The sequence below is a fragment of the Harpia harpyja genome, chromosome 22 (assembly GCF_026419915.1).
Source record: "Harpia harpyja isolate bHarHar1 chromosome 22, bHarHar1 primary haplotype, whole genome shotgun sequence".
Taxonomy (NCBI): domain Eukaryota; kingdom Metazoa; phylum Chordata; class Aves; order Accipitriformes; family Accipitridae; genus Harpia; species Harpia harpyja.
Genome location: NC_068961.1, coordinates 17196371 through 17203470, shown reverse-complemented (window position 1 = coordinate 17203470; position 7100 = coordinate 17196371). Strand labels below are relative to the sequence as shown.

Here is a 7100-nt window from a genome sequence, read left to right as displayed (position 1 = left end):
AAACGAGCTGAGACAAGCTGGGAGGTGACGCTGTCTCCTAAAGACTATTGCTCGACCGGCACTCTGAAGAGAAGAGAGAGATTAAGGGAATGGGGGGTTCTTTAGGACCGTGGAAGTAATAAATAAACCCAGCAAAGAAATCAAATCCCTCAGCAAATACTCCTGCTTCGGTCAGCAGGAGGAACAACTGGCAATCTCAGTTCAACAGCACAGTACTTCTTCAGAGAAGTATGCTGCTGTGTAAAAGAGAGTCATTTGCCTGTACGTGGAGGCTGCCCACTGCTATTTCTTCACCTCCCTGTCATAAAGAGAGATTTTCCTTTTCCTCCTCTTAAAAAAAACACCTTAAAATAGTTCAACTTCATATCAAGGGCTGTGTCTCTGCCGCAGCTTTCTCTGCAGAAGTACATTGAAATGCAGAGCAGGACCCAGCACTGGCAAGGAGGTAGGCAGGTTGTAACCCCCCGCTCTGCGCTGAGCCTTGCTCGGGCACGTTTTCCTCCAAAGCCAGCAAGACACTGCCCACGGGAGCTGCTGGAAAAGCTTTTTTCCACCTCTAATCTCTCGCTCCTTCCATGTACGAGCATCCTCTTCACCCGGCGTCACACCGGGCGGCGAGCTCGCTCCTGAGCTACGGCCCCGCTGCCCACGCGGATTTATTTCGTGACCTCAGGCTAGTCTCTAAAGTCGCCGTGGTTTTTGCTGTGGAATGGGAGGACGGGCACTACCGTTCCCCACACGAGGAGGTGCGGGGGTAAAACAAGGCAGGACACGAGGCACGGGCTCCCCTGCAACAAGGCTGCACACCTGGGATGGACAGACAGGCAGGCGAAGGGCGGCTGGAGTTTGTTAGATCTGCAAAGCAGTCGGCATTTCCTAAGGTGTTTCTGTCAATCCCGGAGCCCTGACAGCTAATCTGATTGAGAAATTAGAGTTGCTCATAGCTCAGCCAAAATACCAAGCCCTGAAATATCGCCCGGCTCCTTGGGGTCCCTCGCAGGACCTCCCTGCAGCAGGTGAGTGTATTTTAAGACCAGGCACTCTCAAACGGAGCAGAGCGAAGGGCCGGGGCTGCTCAGGAGCTCGGCAGCCCTTTCTTCATACCGCTGTAGCTACGAAGCCTTAAAAGGCTGGTAGCGCAGAGGTGCTGCGGTCCTTATCTCCTGCGGATGGCTGGTACTTTGGAGAGACTATATTTATAGCTCATCCGAAGCACAAACGCCTAACAGCCTAATTACTAAACACAGAGTTTGGGCAATTCGATAAAGCAGCGAGTCCCCGTCCTCTCCCGTTCGCAGACTCACGAGCAGAGGCAGCACCGAGCTGCAGCAAGGTAAGGCAGTGCCTTGGTTTGGTTTTCACCGTCCTTTGGGCCTTTTTCTCCTTTTCGCTTTCCCTTTGCAATGATTTCTCAGGGCTCTGGGTAGATATCCTGAGGGGAGCGCTGCTTTCTTAGGGGAAGAGTGGATTTTAAGATGTTTGTTCCCTTCTTGCTGCCAGGGCACATACAGAGCGTGTCTCTTTGTATTTCCAGTCTGCTGTTGGGAACCAGGTGCTAACTAACAGCTGCTCTTTAGTTTCTGCACTAATAATACGCTGTCATGTTTTCATGTTCTCAAGGAACACAACCATGTCTAACTATAGACACTTTCCTGTTTGAATAGCAAACTGAATGACTTCAGCCAGAAAGCTTTTGATTAGGTTGTTTTTTTTTTTTCTCTATCAGCATTTTCTACTTTATGATGAATATTTGGGAAATGAATAGATAGTGAAAAAAAAAGAGGACAGAAGGAACATTTTACTTTTTTCTCCTCTTTCAGACCATTTCCTAATGGCCATGAAAGAAAGAAAGGCAAATTACAGGCGATGCTTGCTGATTTCGTGTTTAAACAATCACTTGTTATGGATTACAGCAGCTGTGTGAAAAGGGAAAAGAAAGTGAAGCACCGAAACATAACTGGGTGTCAAAGCAGGAATTCATCAGAACTAGCCTGTAAAATAGCATTAGCAATAACTGCCAAATGCCAATTATCAGGCTATTGTTACATTAAATTACTTTTAACCTCATCTCATGAGAGCATTAATTTTCAAATGAAGCCAATAAAAGAAGACCTCTTTGGAAAAATAAGATTGTTTGTGCATGTGTGTACATTTGTTTGGATGCATTTACACAGGCATTTTTAATATAAACATTCTTGTAACGAAAGGCTTTTTAATCCAAGGATCACAAAGTATGACACAAAGGTAAGAAATATTAATTTACTTTTAGCCCGAGAACTAAAGCTATTACATTTTTCGCCAGAGTTTGTTTACTATTCCATTATTTAGGAAATTAAATGAAAGAAGACTTTTCTTTTTTTTTTTTTCAAAATGCTGAGCAACCATTGCTCCACGGGCTTTGACAGGATCACAAATCCCTGGCACCCCTGGGGAGCAGGACTCCTTAGACCTAACCCAAAGCCAAGGCTTGTAGGAAAGGTCAACTCACTTCAAAGGGGTTGGGATTGGGCTCAGTCCCTAAGTGAGGTTTTCAGAGGCAAAAGGGTAGGTCTTTAGTTGGTCCAAAGCTGCTGGAGATCCACCGACTTTAGCTGAGAGGTGGGTGTTTACACCAGGTGCTGATCAGGCTGGTGGCCGTGGAGAAGTTGGGTCCTGTCCCCGGGCAGTCTCTCGGGCTCTATCATGGCAACGCGTGCGATATGCCCGGCGATGCTCCCATGGGAGATGCGGCCCTGGGGCCGTGCCCGGGCCATTACACACTCCTGGCCTCTGAAACCAAGTGGCCACATGCAAAACATGTCCTAGGGATGGGATTTTCTCCCAAGCCGTGCCCAGGTAGGAGAGCCCGAGCTGGAATCTGGACAACCGACCAGCGTGGTTGACTGGGTCTCAGTGCCTGGGAGCATCCTGCGGTCCTGTTTGATTTATGAGTACAGCCACGGCCTCTGAGGGTCACCCCATGTGTCCAACCTCACCCACTGCCATGGTGGACGTCCTCAGCTAACATATCTTGTCTGGCTGAGCGCTCCAGGCTTACGCTGGTGGGGGCTCTGCCCATCAGCGTAGATAGCGCTGAGACAGCACGCTTAGGAACAAGCTTGTTCCACCTTACCTGTGAAGAACAGCACATAACTTAAGTGGAAGAAAAAAGGCACGTAAAATGCCAAATTGTCTGCACACACACCTATCTTATCTCAAGGGTTACTGTCCCTGCATGGATGCCTTGGAAGGCTTAAAGTCTTCAGACACCGCAGCCGGCATCTCAGCATGTCTCTCTGCTCTCCAGCAGTAACAGTCCCGCCACTTGACCGTGGTCTGCTCTCTTCAGATCTGCACAGAGCTCCGATCTTCTGCTCCCCAGCACTGGGGAGATGAGTTTGGTAAGTTGGCTGGAGCCCAAAGGTAGCTCGTCCCACCAGAGAGCACAGCATTGACTCCTAGCAGGCCACCAGCGGGAGCTGGCTGCTGCCTTAGCCGGACCCACTGCCCCTTTTGGTCTGTTTTTTCCAAAATCTTGCTATTAAGCTAAACTGATGTGCCTCCGCAGTAAATTGTGCAATAAAGAAATCATGTACAAAACAAATATTTTTTTATAGAGTAGTCTCACTTCTCCCATACTAGAAATTTTCTCATGTCCTCAAATTCTTTGTCTATCATCCAAGCCTCAGGCTAAAACAATAAAAATAACAAAATCGTTCTGGCTGGGCACTTAGTGTTAAAGTATCGCCACTGGTGTATTGACAGTATCCCCTCTTAAAAACAAGAAGCAGAAGCAGCATTCCAATCATGTGCAGCAAAACATTAGGGTTTTTTTAAAAAAATATTTTGGCCAAAGATCTTTGGCTTAAAAAAAATGCAGGAACATACATACTAATGCAGGGATTTTTCACTAGATTTGAATTTAAAAGTGAAATAAAACAAAAAGACCCAAAGCCTGTTCCCCAAATGAACCCATTCTAAAGGCAGTCTTTCCAACAATAATGCTTTATTCTTACCTAGCATTTGAAAATATGATTAATGGATGAATAACTTTACTTTTTCCCTTCCAAACAGCAAGCCATCAGAACAAGGCAGACCTTTGATTGCAGCTGGCAAGAGGCTGGGAGGGGGCAGACTCATTCAAACACTTCTTTAATACAGAAAATGAAAAAGGCCATTTTAAAAGGAAGAAAACCAGAGAAGGAAGGGAATGTGAATACTGACTTGGGGGTGAAATCCTGGCCCCGCTGAAATCAATGGGATTTTTCTTAGAAACATCCACTGATAATTAGCAAAGCTCAGATCTCCTTTTCCTTCTAATTTTAGTAGTGCCAAACTTGTGTAGTTTTGCACCACCAAAGCGCATTTTCACATTTTCCCTTACCAGTTTTCCCTTTTTTGTAGCTGTGTATTGTCTAACCAGAGCACAGGCACCCTGACACAGTTGTTTTTCAGTGAGATGAATTATTACTGGCTGCAGTATTTTATCTTTGGCTTTATATCACAGTGAGTACAGTTTCATGCTGATAAGTCTCAGGCTGTTTCAACAATGTTCGTCATCTAACGTTGATTAGCTTTGAGAAGCATAGGTCATATTACACAGAGTCCTAGTTTTTCTGAAAGCAGTTGGAGCAATTCTGCCTGGTTTTGCTCAGCTCACTCTGACACAAACATGGAAGGAGCACTACCATACACCTTTTAAGGGAATCTATCAACTTCATAAAACTCAAAAAGTTTCTGCTGCAGGTTGATTTACTGGCTACCATTAACACATGCCACCAAGTAGTAAAACTGAAAGAGCTAGAAGAAAAAATATTTTCTCCCAATTTCACTTTATCTTTCCAGCAACATTTTGTGTGAAGCCAGTTGTGCAGGTTCTCTTTTATAATATTTTTTTTTCCTGCTGTCTCTGTGAAACTTCCATACCTCAACAAATGAGAGGAAAACTCTCCTTTAAAAAAGGAAAATAAGCACACTATCAAACCACATTGTCATGGGAGTAGAATGGGCACAGACATGGGAACAGAAATTGTTTCACACACTTCATAAACAAAGCCAGATCAGCATATTCCCCGTCAAGCTTAACGGATTTTCACCAAAGTCTCACTAGAAATTTGCATGCTTTCTGTTGGAGGGAAGTAGGTAACATTGACTAGTGCTCCTTTTTGGTAGTCTGCAGCTAGGGAAGCAAAGCCTGCCAAGCCTAGAGATTACCATACGAAAACAGGAATACCTACAATCCACAGATACCACCACACAGAAGCCCATTATTCTGTCATTTATCCCATTTTTTAAATGCTGAGTATCCTAATTTCCTATGCATGAAGTCCATTGACTGCAACGGTACAGAAGGCAGCAGGACACTCAAGGGCTTAGGACACCGATTATAATACAAAAAGAGAGACGTGCCAACGCTGTATATCATGGCACTCCTGGTACAGAACAATAAAAGAGAGGAAGCTATCAGAATAAACTCTATTTGTTGTAGTTTTCAACTTCTGGGTGTAAGCCCCAGCTCAGGAATTCGCATGAGCACAGGTTAAACACATTGTGTGTTACGTACTCGTATGGCCCGCATTTCATATCATCAAGTATTTCTTCTCTCGACATCCTTTTAGGGGAGAAAAGTAGCACTTTTTCCTAATTCAGAAAGAAGTAAGGGCCAGATCTGAGGGCAGACTCAAGTGCTGAAGTGCAGCGAGGATCAGCAGGCTGTAGGGCTCCAAGAAATAAGTCTTGGAGAGACCCTCCCCTCTCTTCCTTTCATCTGCCTTAAAAATCCTCTCGCCAACACGTGGGATGTTATGTCCAGGTCTGCTCAATTAAGCAAGGGGGGACCATTCTCTGGAGATTCATGAGTTGAACCAAGGCTATCCTGGTGCTGTAGGAACTCTTGAAAGTCTGCTTCAGGTGCAAAGTGGGACCCAGAGCACAGAAGGAGCATGTCCTGTGAATGGAAAGTGCTGCTGGTGGAAACAAGAACCTGTGTAGAAAGTGGAAATATTTTGTTAGGAATTTTTCCTTGCTTGGTGGGACTGTAACAGAGAGCAATAGTCTGCAGAAATGACTTTGCCTCTCAAAACAAAAGGGTGTGAAAGAGTTTATTCAGGAGTGAAGGGTTATGAAAGAGCATAGAAACTTAGGAGGAGGGACAGAACAATGATGGCTTTCTAGACCATCCATTCTCATCTGCAGGGAGAAAATGACACAAACCTATTTGAAAATTTGTAATGGCTATAGTCTTTTCAGCTAACATTATGTGAAAAACTTTCAATCCAATGCACCTTTTTGTGCAAAGTTGAAGGTCTCTGAAAAATTGGAGACTGCAATGGAAATGTTAACAGTCTTTTATAGAAATCCTGAATGGAAAGAAGAGGTTTTGCATGAGATTGGTACTTTCTTGATCTGATGCTATGAGTTAGACATGTATTCCTAATTATTTTTACTGAACTGCTTCTGAAAAGCATCAGCGTGACTGTGGTAACAATGACAATCAACCAGCTAGGACACTGGTTGCCGCTCATTTTAGACTGACCGTTTAAAATAAGAAGAAGAACAGAACTTTTCCTAATAGTGGAAGGTACTTATGTAAGTTTGTTTGTTAGGCAATCAATGGGAAAATATTCAATCATTATAAACAACCTATTATAAAAGACAATTGGAACGTCTTATCAGGATGGAGAAGGTCGTTCATTTGTAAACTGTTTCACCCTCCATCTCATCAAATTCAGCAAGAGTTTTACTCTGAGGCTTCCAAGACTGGCTGCAGAAACATGTCTGAGCTTCGTGGTAATAATATTCACAATTCTTTGTAGACCACAACCTTCAATAAAGCCATGGTGTTATTTGTAATGTCATCTTACTTAAGTCTTGCAGTTCAGTAACTTGCAGATTCATAACCTAAGGAGGATCTAGATTTATTAGCGCAATTAGTGTCTTAGGATACAGTTATTTGTTGCTGTGGAATACTGGTGGCTAAGCAGAGGGTATAATTACATGGCCTCGATTACACAAACATAATATATGATGTGCACCATAAAAAGACATATTGTTCTGCTTAAGATTTGCAGGCAGACACAAGTGAGAAAGACAGTGGTTGTAGATGTTGGCCCCCCAGCACA

At 44.1% G+C, this 7100-nt stretch overlaps 1 protein-coding gene across 2 annotated transcripts in view; it reads left to right on the top strand.

Annotated features, from left to right (window-relative positions):
* The first annotated feature begins 1047 nt into the window (after positions 1–1047).
* FHL2 (four and a half LIM domains 2) overlaps positions 1048–7100 on the top strand; it is a 43888-nt gene continuing 37835 nt past the window's right edge. Inside the window, exon 1 of one of the 2 annotated variants that reach the window (XM_052773738.1) lies at positions 1048–1333. The gene's annotated coding sequence lies outside the window, so the exon portion shown is untranslated. The remainder of the gene's footprint in view (positions 1334–7100) is intronic. The other variant, XM_052773736.1, reaches the window with a different exon arrangement.